Genomic DNA, 13,154 nt, shown 5'->3' on the forward strand with positions numbered 1-13,154 from the left:
GCCAGATTGAAGTAATCCTGACTGTTAATCCTTGATATTTGAATTGTTTTTGTCTGACTGCATGAAGTATTTTTTTCTTTGAGAAAACAGCAATGTTCCTTGGGGCTTTCCTCATGGGATCTCTTTCCAAAGGTGATTGATGGATTCTTTCAATCAATTATTTCCCCTTCTGTTTCTAGAACATAGGGGCATTTTTCCTTAATGATCTCTTGTAGAATGCTACCCAGGTTCTTTTTTTGATCATGGCCTTCAGGTAGGCCAATTATTTTTAAATTATCACATCTGGATCTATTTTCCAGGTCAGCTGTTTTTCCAATAAGGCATTTCACTTTTTTTTTTTTTTTTTACTAGTTTTCCATTCTTTTTAGTCTGTTTGAGTGATTCTTGCTATCTCACAAAGTCATTAGCTTCCATTGCCCTGTTCTAGTTTTTAATGTGTGATTTTCTTCAGTTAGCTTTTGTATATCTTTTTCCATTTCGTTAATTGCACTGTTTAAGGCCTTGCTTTCTTCAGACAATTTTTTTTCTTTCCTTTTCCAAGCTGTTGACTCTCTCTTGCATAACTCTCACTTCATGATAGAATTCTGGTTTGGTTCAACTATTCTGAATATCAATTTGCAAATATGAAAGAAAAATGATTTACAATATTTATACCTTTAAAATATAACACATATGGTCTTAAAAAACAAAGACAAAAACAAAGCTAGAATATATATGAAAATATTCCTAGCAGCATTCTTTATCGTAGCAAAGAAATGGAAATGAAGTGAATATTCATCTATCAATTGAAGGATGGTTGGAAAAAAACTGGCATATTAATAGAAATAATAAACATATAGAATTCAGAGAAACAAGTTAAGATATGTATAAACTAATTTTAGAATTATAAGGAACCATAAAGGTCATTTAATTCAATTTCTTCATGTAATAGATGAGGAAACTGAGGCCTTAAGGGCTTGCAGTGACTTGCAGCACTAAGCAACAGGGCCAGCCCTCTGATCCCAAGACCCAGACTTGTTTCATTGGACCAGACAGATTTCTTATGGACCAGAAGGATGCAAAGAGAGCTAAAACCAAACCTCTCTTCTTTCTTCCAGTCTCAGACTTGCTGTTTACCCTGGACAGGGGGAAGATTCATCCCTTTGCAATCCTTCACCTGTCAGATGGGAACATGATCAAGTGCTGAAACAGACAGAAGCCTAGAAAGGCTTTACAAGGATCCACAGTCTGGGGTTAGCTGTCTTGTCAAAAGACTTTTTGTTTATCTTTGGATTTATATGCACATAGCTTATAAGGTCCAGAGATATTTGAAGATCTCTACTCTGTTTTCATGGTTCTATAATAAATAAAATATATTGAACCTTTTATGTTTCCATAAATTATTGATGTAATTAATATCACTTTATGACCTTTATTCCATTTCACCAATTTTGCCTCAAAATGAAGGGGAATTAATGTATCAGAATGGTATTTTAACTTTAGGGTTCTTTTCAATCTTTTAATATTCAGTTTTTTGCCTTGACAATTGATGACATTTGAAACATTCTTTTGGTTCAAAATAAACCCAGCTGGATTGTTCCTAGATACTCTAGATTGAATAGCTAACTACAAGGTCTTGTTAACTTCCAAATTTACTGCATTAACAAATACAGATAAATGCTTCCTTTTGTGTATGATTTATATTAACTCTCAAAAGCAGGCAGCAGCAGCAACAGGCTCATCCTAATCCTTTTTAATTTGCGTGAAATATACATTGGAAATTTTCCCTTTTCATTCCAAACCAAGAAGCTCCAAGAGCTCAGCTTTTAAAAATGTAATTCATTAGTTTGAAAATAGGAAGTGGCAGAAAGTAATTTATCTCAATCTCAATTTGTTCATGAAGAAGACAGCTTTTATTTCTTGGGCCTTAGTAGCCATTGCTAATTAAGAATATATATTCTTTTGAAGTTTTTTTTAATATTTCCCTTATTTGAGCACTAAAAATAATTTTTGAAATGTTAAACACCTAAGAAATGTCAGTTTTAAACAGTATTTTCCAGTAATATGGCCAAAGATGATAATACATGTGTTTATTTTCTTTTTTCTCTGTTTTTCTCTCTCTCGCTCTTTTTCTCCCTTTTCTTCTCCTTTCCTCTCTCCCCTCCCCCCCAATACCCACCTCCTACTAAGACTTTAATTTTGTTAAAATATTTGGAATGCAGCTGGGACTAAAGCAGTTCAGCTAGGTGCAAAAACACACAGTTATTTAATATTCAATCCACAGTCTAGACAGAATCACATTAGGTCATTTGAAAAAAAAAAAAAAAAAAGAGCTGCTGAGACTGCTTTATGTAGCACTGTGGTAAAGTCCTGCTGTGGAGTCACATACTGTATTAAAAACATTTGGCATCTATCACTAAAGCAGTAATTTGTTTTTTGGTAACATGGTAAAAATGGTTTTCAACTGAGACAAAATTTAAACTTCAGCATGAATTTATTCTTTTGTGTGGAAGGAAGGCAGTTGTTCTGTTTACATAGATATTTTATTACTGTATTGTTTTAAAGTTGAAAATTTAATTGCAATAGTCTATACTCTGTACTTACAATTCCTCATTATCCATTCATTTCAGGAACTCATGCAATCTGGATTACATCCCTATTCATACTGTCAAAGATATCAGCAATCACCTATTAATCACTAAAAGAAAAGACTTATTCTTCAGGACTCATGGGAGACACCCAGATCCCACCTGTTCATCTCTACCATTCTTGTGGATAATTTCTTCTTCCTTGGTTTCTCAGATTACTTTCCAGGTTAACTACCTTCTTTGCCATCTTTGTTGGCCGCTCTTATTTCTGTCCTTCTCCCTTAATATCATTCCTTAAACTTTGTCTTCTGTCATCCTCTTGCCTAATTCCACAGCTTATGTTATTACCTCCATGCCAGTGGCTTTCAAAGTCATACTTCTAGCTATGAGCCCCCAAACTGCATTGCCATTTACCAACTCCGGAGTTTCAAGAGGATATAGCCTTGGCACCTCATGTTTAATGTATCTCTGCCTTATCTTTTCCATAAACCTTCCTGTTGTCCTGCTTCTCTTAATAGCCAAGCATTTCTGCAATCTCAATAGCATGGAGTCCTTCCTCTTCTTTACCCTTTATACCCAACCAGATGTCAGATCATATTGGTGCTATAGCTTCACTATTTTTTCACATAATCTATTGCTATTATCTTCATCTAGACTCATTGCTAGCCTCAATTATTGAAATAGCCTTCTACTTTTTCTCTTCAATTGCAATCCATTCTTTTTTTAAATTTATTATAACCTTAGTAACTATTAACAATACAAACTTTCAGGTTCCTAAAGAATAAAAATTTATTGTACAATAAATTAAATCTAAACTCCAATATCAGCTTATATATTTACTTAAAGTAAATAAATTTACTTAAATAACACTAATGAAAACATACTACTTTCCATGTTTCCTTCAGAAAATCTTTCTTGTCTCTGTAAATTTTCTAGGCTTTGTTGACTTTTACCCACATAATTCTCTAATTTATTCATTCTATATTATTTAATGTAATATTTCATATTTATTTGTATTGTTTGTAGTATAGTAATTTTCAATTATGTTCACCTACAAGTATAGTCACTTTTCCCTTATTAGACATATTTCCTAGTTTTTAGCCACTATAAATAATATTTGATATATATTTTTGTGTAGACAGTTTCCTTCTTTTCTATAACATCCTTTAAGTGTAATCCTAAAAATAGGTTCACTGAGTCAAAGAATATGAGCAAAATTTTCTGCTTATTTTATATTGCCATATATATATAGCCAGAAAGAGTGAATCAGTAGTTCAATCAGTAATGTGATACTGTGCCTTTTTCTCCATAGTTCCCATCAATAATATAATAAATCATTTTAAATTATCTTTTGCCATTTAATGAAAATAAGGTAATATCACAAAAGTTTGTACTGCTCCACAAATTAGAATGTTTGAACAATTTATCAAGTGGTTGCTAGTTAGTTATAATTCTGAGAATTGTCCATTCATTAATAGTCTTTATGCAAATTTGTTAATATTTCTTAATTCTTTTTAGCTCCACAGAATAATCTGTATCAATTTACTTCTATGTTCTCACAAATTATGTTATTAATTTTTTATTAATTTTTAAAATTCCTGTAGCAATTGCTATTTTTATTACACTTTGGTCTTGTTAAACACTCTGTTTAATGTTTCTTTGGTTAAATTTTCTTTGTATTCTAATAACATGATCTATTTTTTATAAAGATGCAATGTAATACTGAGAATTATCTATTGAGAAGATGAGAAGATATCTATTGAGGAGTCTTTAGTACAAAATTTTCTAATAGTTCTTTATTTTTCCCTTTTTTCTTTTTTGTTAAATCTGTCCAGCTCTGAAAGAGATATATTAATGTCTTTTTCTATTATTGAATTACTATATGTTTCTTAATTGAATTTACTTTTGTGAATTTATATTCAATATTATGTTTCATTTCTATGGTTTTAAAGCATAATACAATCTCCTTACTCTTCTCTACTGATATTAGGAGTTTTTAAATACTGCTTTATCTGAAAAGACAATTGCAAAGTCTAGTTTATTGGAATTTACTTCAAGCATAATAAATTCTGTCCCAAATATAATTTTAATTCTATATGTATCCTTTTAAAGTATGTTTCTTATGTATAAGATCATTAAATTTTATTTCTTCATCCATTCTGTCACTTTAATTTTACTGGATTATTTAGTCTATTCACATTTAAAGCTATGATTGTTAGGCTTGTACTCACTTCATTTGTCTCTTTTAGATATCTCTTTAAAAATCCTCTTCCTCAGATTTCAGAAAGGCCTGGAGAGACTTACATGAACTGATGCTGAGTGAAATGAGCAGAACCAGAAGATCATTATACACTTCAACAACAATGCTATATGATGATCAATTCTGATGGAAGTGGCCCTCTTCAATAATGAGATGAACCAAATCAGTTTCAATAGAGCAGTAATGAACTGAACCTGATACACCCAGCGAAAGGACTCTGGGAGATGACTATGAACCACTACATAGAATTCCCAATCCCTCTAATTTTGTCCGTCTGCATTTTTTATTTCCTTCACAGGCTAATTGTACACTGTTTCAAAATCTGATTCTTTTTGTACAGCAAAACAACTGTTTGGACATGTATACATATACTGTATTTAACTTATACTTTAACATATTTAACATGTATTGGTCGACCTGCTATATGGGGGAGGGGGTGAAAGGTAGGAGGAGAAGGGTTGAAACAAGGGGTTTTGCAATTGTCAATGCTGAAAAATTACCTATGCATATAGCTTGTAAATAAAAAGCTATAATAATAATTAAAAAAGGAAACAAAAAAATCCTCTTCCTCTTTTTAAAGTCAGTACTTTTTTTTTCCTTGCAATTTGCTATGCTTAAAATCAGATGCTAATCTTTCCATATGTGTTCTCTCTCCATTGTCCCATAGGTTATTTTACCTCCTAGTCCTTGGATTTTATTGAAAATATTAATTTATTTTATATATTTAGTTTTCTAATTTCCTAGTCAGTTAAATGCAGACTTCCTTCCTTCTGGTTTATTTTTTAAATTAATTTTATTTTACTTTGCTTTTCTTTTCTGAACAGGCAAAACATATTTCTGCATTAATCATATTCCAAGAAGAAAAAGCAAGAAGTTGAGAAAATTCTGAGTTCATCAGTTTTCTTTACTGAATGTAGACAGCATATTTCATTAGAAGTCCTTTGACTTGTAAGCACCTGAGTTATAGAGTTTGCCTAGTTTTGGCATTGGTTTTCACATGCTTTTTTTTTTAAAACCTTCCCCTTTATCATTTTTACAACACAATAATATTCTATCCCATTCATAAGCTACACCTTGTTCAGCCATCCTTCAGATGATAGACATCCCCAAAGTTTACAATTTAGCTTTAGTTTTGGGGTACAGTTCCAAATCATTTTCCAGAATAAATGAACTAATTATCATGCTTTTTTTTCTACAATATTTTTCTTTGCTTTATTTTCTTTATTACCCTTCTTACTTTATAGTATTCTCTGAATTTTGTTTTCTGATTCATATATATATCATGATTAGTTTTGTGTATATATAATACACACACACACATCCTAGTATAGTTTTTGTAACTGAGAACAATTGTATTCCGATAACTTCTTGAGTTTGTGTTGGCAGGACTCCCAAGTATTTATATCATCTATGATTATTTTTTATTTTTTTGCTGAGGCAATTAAGAAAGAGTGAGTGACTTGCCCAGGATCACAGAGTCAGGAAGTGTTAAGTATCTGAGATCACATTTGAACCCAGGTCCTCCTGACTTCAGGACTGGTGCTCTATCCACTGCGCCACCCAGATGCCCCTGAAGTTATTTTAAAAGATATTTCTCTATCTCTTCCTGCTGGACTTTGTTGATAATATATAGAAATGCTGATGTGGTTTATTTTATAACCTGCAACTTCGTTGAAGTGGTAAATTATTTCCACTAGTGGTAGGTTGTTGGTTTTTTTTTTGTGTGTGTGTGTGTGTTTTTTTTTTTTTTTTGATTCTCTAGGATTCTTTAAGTATAACATCATATCATCTGCAAATAGTGATAGTTTTGTTTCCTCACTGCCTAATTTTATTCCCTCCTTTAATCTCTTTTGTCATTTGTTTCTATAACTAGCATTTCTAGAATATTAAGTAAAAGTGGTGAAAATGGGCATCCTTGTTTCCACTGATAGTACTAAAAAAGCTTCTTCTAGCTTATCTCTTTTCCAGAAAGTATCTGCTGATGGTTTTAGAATCAGTCATCATCTTATTCCTATGATTTCTATTGATTTTTTTTAATAGAAATGAGTGTTGTATTGTCAAACATTTTTCCTACATTTCTTGAGATAATCAGTTGGTTTTTGTTGTTTTTGATGTTGATATGGTCAATTTTGCTGATAATTTTCCTAATACTAAATCAGCTCTGTATTCCTAATAAAAATCCCAGCTAGTTATAATTAATGGCTGATCTTTGTGATAATAGTACCATAATTTCTTTACTATTTAGAAAGTTTTAAGAAACATTTTTTCATCAAAGTTCATTAGAGAAATTTGTGACATTCCATAATTGTAGGCATGTTTCAGTTGTCATTCTATGAAATGAAATAACTGTTTTCTATGATTTGCTGGCTGACCCAACTCACTCTTTAGGATTAAATTATTTTGTTGCTGTGTTGCTTAGTCATTTCAGTTATCTGATTCTTCAAGCCTCGCAATGTGCCTTCCAACCACTTCTCTTATCCCCTTTCCCTCCTGCTTCCCTGTAGGATATGTATAGATGTTATTCCCTCTTTCAATCAATTCTGATAAGAGCAATGTTGAAATATTACTTTCCCCTCAGTCATCTTCCCTCCTCTACTGTAAAAGCTTTTCCTTGCATACTTCTTTTAAGCAATTATCATTTTTCCTATTCTTCCTCTCCTTTCTCCCAGCACTTCCCTCTTTTTCACTCCTTTTGTTTTTTCAAAATCATCCTATAATACTCAATTCAAACCCATACCCTCTATGTATAGTTCTTCCTAATGTCCTAATAAAAAAGTCCTTAGAAGTTACAAATATCATCTTTTCATATAGGAATATAAACAGGTTAACCTTATTAAATTCCTAATGATTTCTCTTTCAAGTTTACCTTTTACTACTCATGAATCTTATATTTAAATGTATTATTTTTTATTCAACTCTTTTCATCAAGAAAGTCTTCTATTTCATCAAATATCTATTTTCCTCTTCAAATATTTATACTCAATTTTACTGAATGCATAATTCTTGCTTGTCATCTCACCTCCTTTACCTTCCACAGTATCATTTAAAATCTCTGCTCCTTTTAAGTGGTAGCTACTAAATCTTGTGTTATACTGATTGTGGCTTCACAGTATTTGAATCATTTCTTTCTGGCTACTTGAATGATTTTCTCCTTGACTGGGAGCTCTGAAATTTAGCTACAAAATTCTTGGGAGTTGCCATGATGGGATGGATCTCTTTCAGGAAGTGGTCAGTAGAGTCTTTCAATTTCTATTTTTACCCTCTAATTTTAGGATATCACGGCAATTTCCTAAATAATTTCTTAAAATGATAGTTAGGTTTGGGTTTTTTTTTTTTTAAATCATGGTTTTCAGGTCTAACAATTCTTAGATTATCACTATTCAATCAGTTGCTTTTCCTATGAGATTTTGACTTTGTTTTATTTTTTTGATGTCTTACAGAATCATTAGCTTTCACTTGCCCAATTACAATTTTTGAGGATTGCTTTCTTCAGTGGATTTTTTAATGTTTTTTTTCCCAATTAGTCAATTTTGCTTTTTAAGGAATTCTATTCTTGGTTTTCCTTTATTTTCATCATTTTCATCATTTTCTTGTATCACTTTCATTTCTTTCCCCAATTTTTCCTTTCTCTCTCTCTTTTGATTTTTAAAAATTCTTTTTGAGCCTTTCCATGATTTCTATTTGGGCTTGTGAACAATTCATTTTTTTTTCCTTTGAGGCTTTGCTAATGGCAGTTTTTGACTTTTTTTTTTTTTTTTTGAGTTTGTATCTTGATCTTCCCTTTCACCATAATTTTTCATGGTTAGTTTTTCTATTGTTTGCTCATTTTCCAGCCTATTTCTGGTGTTTATACTACACTTTACTCTGCTTCTGGGATGAAGAGAGCACTGTTTCAAACTTTAGGTATTTTGTATGCTGTTTTCAAAGCTAGTTCTGGGAGGGAGGGAAAAAAGGAATATTTAAGTTTTTGATGTTTCTAACATGATATGATCTCCATCCTAGAACTGATCAGGATCCTCTTCTTTGCCTTGGAATTGTGACTAGAAACTGTGTAAGGGCGATGCAGCAGAGTACTGAAGCAAGCACCAGCAAAGGGTTCCCTGCGACCCCTTTCTGACCAGTTGTCCAACACCTTACACCTCCTCTTCCCGGGCTTGAGAGTTCCTGAAGCTGGTGCTGCCACTGTTGCAGCTGCCTTGGAGGCTTGGTACAGATGACTCAAGGTGGGCCTGTGTCGTGCTCCCTGCCCAATCACCACCCAGATGAGACACTTTTCCTGCTGACCTCCGAAGTTGTCTGGGACTAGAATACTGTTTTACCAGAACCTTTTGTTGGCTCTGCCACTCCAAAAATACATTGGGGTGTTCATTTTAATGTTATTTGAAAAGGAATTTGGGAGAGTTCAGATGAATTCGGGCCACCCCTTGGACACCTTGGTTCCACCCCTTAGAAGCTCCATTAAATGGTTTAATTATAATTTCAACAAGGATAATTCTCAGATTTATATATATTCATTCTTGATCTCTTTCCTGAACTCTCCCATCATGAATTACCTATTAGACAATTTAAACTGTATGTCTGATAAAATCTCAATTTTTGCAGATCCAAGACAGAATTCATTATTTCCCCCTCTCCACCAAAAAAACAAAACAACAACAACAAAAAAACCTACCGGTCTTCTATACTTTCCTATATTTATGGATGGTTCTTCTGGTTGCTCAGGATTGTAAACTTATTGTCATCCTCAGCAACTTATTTTCCTTCCTTTCATATACTGAACCAGTTGGCAAACCCTAAATTCTGTTTATAGCTCAGGCCTTCATCACATCTTGGTTGACCTACTGAAAAAAGCCTCTTAAATGAGTGTTTGGATATCAAGTATTTGATAAACCCAAAAGATCCCAGACTTGGGGATAAGAATTCAGTATTTGACAAAACCTGCTGTGAAAACTGAAAAACTATGAAAAAAACTGAAAAACAAGAATAGAGCAACATCTTATACCAAAATAAGATCTAAATATATATGTGGTTAAAAACATAAATGATAATACTATAAGTATAAATAAGAAATAAATAAATAAATTAGTAAAGTAAGGAATGTCAGATGTATAGAAAAAGGAAGACTTTATGATCAAACAAGAGATAGGAAGAAACACTACTAGATGTAAAATTGACAACTTTGATTATACAAAATTTTTAAAAAGTTTTGCACAAATAGAACCCACGCAATCAAGATTAAAGGAAAGCAGAAAGCTGGAAACAATTTTTACAGCAAATGCCTCTGCTAAAGACTTCATTCCTCAAATACATAGAGAATTGGTTCAAATTTAGAACACAAGTCATTCCTCAAAGAATATGAACAGGCAGTTTTCAGATGAAGAAATCAAAGCTATCCATAGTTATATATATATCAACACTCATTCGAGAAAAACAAATTGAAATGACTCTGAAGTACCACCTCATACCTATCAGATTGGTTTATTCGACAGAAAAGGAAAATAATAAATGTTGGAGAGGATGTAGGAAAATTGGGACATTAACATTGGTGGAGCTGTAAATTAGTCTAACCATGTTGTAAAACAGTTTTCTATAAAAACTGCACATACCTTTTGATTCAGCAATACTACTATTGGGTCTATATCCCAAAAAGATACAACAAAGATCTATCTGTGCAAAAATATTTATAACATCTATTTGATATTGAGGGGATGCCCATTAATTGAGGAATGACTAAATAAGTTGTGGTATATGACTGTGATGGAATATTACTGTACTATAAGAAATGAGCAGGCTGATTTCAGAAAAAAACAGGAAAGACATATGAACTGATGCAAAGTGAAGTGAGAAGAACCAGGAGAACACTGTACACAGTAACAGTAATATACAATGATCAACTGTGAATCACTTAGCTGTTCCAAAAGATTTGGAAAATGCTATCTGTATCCAGAGAAAGAACTGACTGAGTTTGAATGCAGATATATTTTTCACTTTCTGTATTTTTTACTGTTAGAATCTGTGTCTTTCACAATATGACAAATATGGTAATATGTTTTCCATGATCAAATACACATAATCTATATCAAATTGCTAACTGTCTCAGGGAAGAAGGAGATGAGGGAAAGAAAGAAAATTTGGAAATCAAAATTTTTTTAAATGAATGTAAAAAATTGTCGAATTGTCTTCATTTGTAATGGGAAGACATTTTTTTATAGATACATATGTATACACACACACACACACACATATATACATACACATATAAAGTCCTGGTTTCATAGAAAAGAAAAATGTCTCTTATTTGGACTCCCTCAAGTTCCTTCCTACAAAAACCATTCTACATAGAGATGTCGAAGTCATTTTCCTAAAGTGTAAGCCTGACAATGTCACTGTTCCCTTACTCAAAACATTCCAAAGATTCCCTCTTACTTGTTGGATCAAATGTAAACTCTGTGTTGTAAAGTTCTTCACAATCTAGTTCCATTAGACCTTTCTAGACTTTTGTATGTTACATACTTTTACCCCTCTATTGTCTCTTGAAATTGGGTTTCTCATTATTCTTCACACAGGGCCCTCCATCTTGTCTCCAGCCTCTGTAGTGGTCTTTCTCCAGCCCAGAATGTCTTCCTTCCTCCCTCACTTGCACCTCCAAGAATTCTCAACTTTCTTTAAGGTTCAGCTCAATCCCTCCCTATAAGAAGCTTCTCTTTAAAAACCTTCTCTAATATTCCTCTCTCAAATAACAAATTATCTTCAATCTTTTTTGCATATTCTTGTATATACACATACTGTCCCCTGTCCTCCTAGACTCTTAAGTTCCCTGAGGGAAGAGACCATTTCACTTTTAATAGCTAACATTTACATAGTACTCTGAGCTGGATGCTTTCCAATGATTGTTTTCATTTGATCATCACAACAACCCTATTTTTATCACTACTTAACAGATGAAGAAACTGAGGCAGACAGGTTAAATGACTTGCTCAGGATCACATAACCAAAAAAGTGTTTGATCCCGGATTTTAATTGCTTTGGCTCCAGACATGGCTCTCTCTCCACTATGTCTTTTAGCTGTCCTAAATTCTCAGGGCCTAGTTTTCTAAAATGCAACAGGAGAATGGGCTCCCAGTGTGAGAGTTATTTCTATAACTTTTTCTGTCTTTGTTGTGCTCAGTAAATGTACCATAGAAATGAAATAGAGATGTGCTGGTTAAATGATATTGGCCCCAGAGGCATAGTCAATAGAGGCTCCTGAGTAATAATACCAGAAGCCACAACTTAATGTTACCCATAGGATCCTGAGGGGAGAACCCTTCCTTCTGGGACCTAAGCTGCCAGTCTAAAGCAGAGTGAGAAAGAGAACCCTGAAGGTGGGCTCAAATAGTATTTACTATAGCTGAGGGGAGTTCTATGTCTATTTGCTTTATCAAGATTTTAGTATAACTTCTGATGAAGTATCTTATACTGTTCATGGGGAAAAGCTAGAGAAAAACACCCTCAGAGCTCGTTGGCTGGCTCGCCCTAGGGGTCAGTTAGTGGTACAATGGATAGAGTTGGGAAAATCTGGGTTTAAATCTGGCCTCTGACACTGGCTGCAGGCCAAGCCACTTTACTATTTGCCTTAGTTTCCTCAAGTGTAGAATGACACACTGTAGAATTCCTCAATTGTAAAATGATAGTACCTACCCCTTAGGGTGGTTGTAGGGATGGCCTCTGTACCTATTTCTGAAAAGTGTAGCATATGGTGTCTGGCACAATGCTGGCATTATGTAAATACTTGCAGAGTTGTTTAAAGACAAAATGAGATAGATAGTAAAATGTGAAGCACTTTGTAGACTTTTAAGTTTTCTACAAATAGCTACTTTTGTCTGTTGGGATTGTTTTTGCTTGGTGCCTAGTACAGGCCTTGATATATAACAGATGCTTAATAAATATGCATTTGATTTTCAAGATTATTACCTGGAGGGATGTAGAGGGCCGGAAGTCTGGAGAAGTCTACTTGAAACAAGGTGTTAAGTCAGTGGAATTGACGAGATGATGGTTCTCCAGTTCACATATATACTTAGTATGGTGATGTAATGGTTCCCTAAGTTCACACATAATCAGTATGCTGTAATTACAGTAAGGTATGTAAGGGCTAAGAAGGACTGGAAGAGACATTCTACCTCTGACCAGTGTCCTGGTGGCTCTCCTGCCTCCTGCACTAAGATCAAGCCTGGGCCAGAATAAAGAATCTAGACTCTAGTCCTGACCATTCTCATAGTGTCTGTCCTGCTGAGACCCAGACCCGCCGGAAGGACCTCCAGAAAGCTAGCCCCAACATTACAGAGGGA

Source organism: Sminthopsis crassicaudata, chromosome 6 (genome assembly GCF_048593235.1).
Source record: "Sminthopsis crassicaudata isolate SCR6 chromosome 6, ASM4859323v1, whole genome shotgun sequence".
NCBI classification, from domain to species: domain Eukaryota; kingdom Metazoa; phylum Chordata; class Mammalia; order Dasyuromorphia; family Dasyuridae; genus Sminthopsis; species Sminthopsis crassicaudata.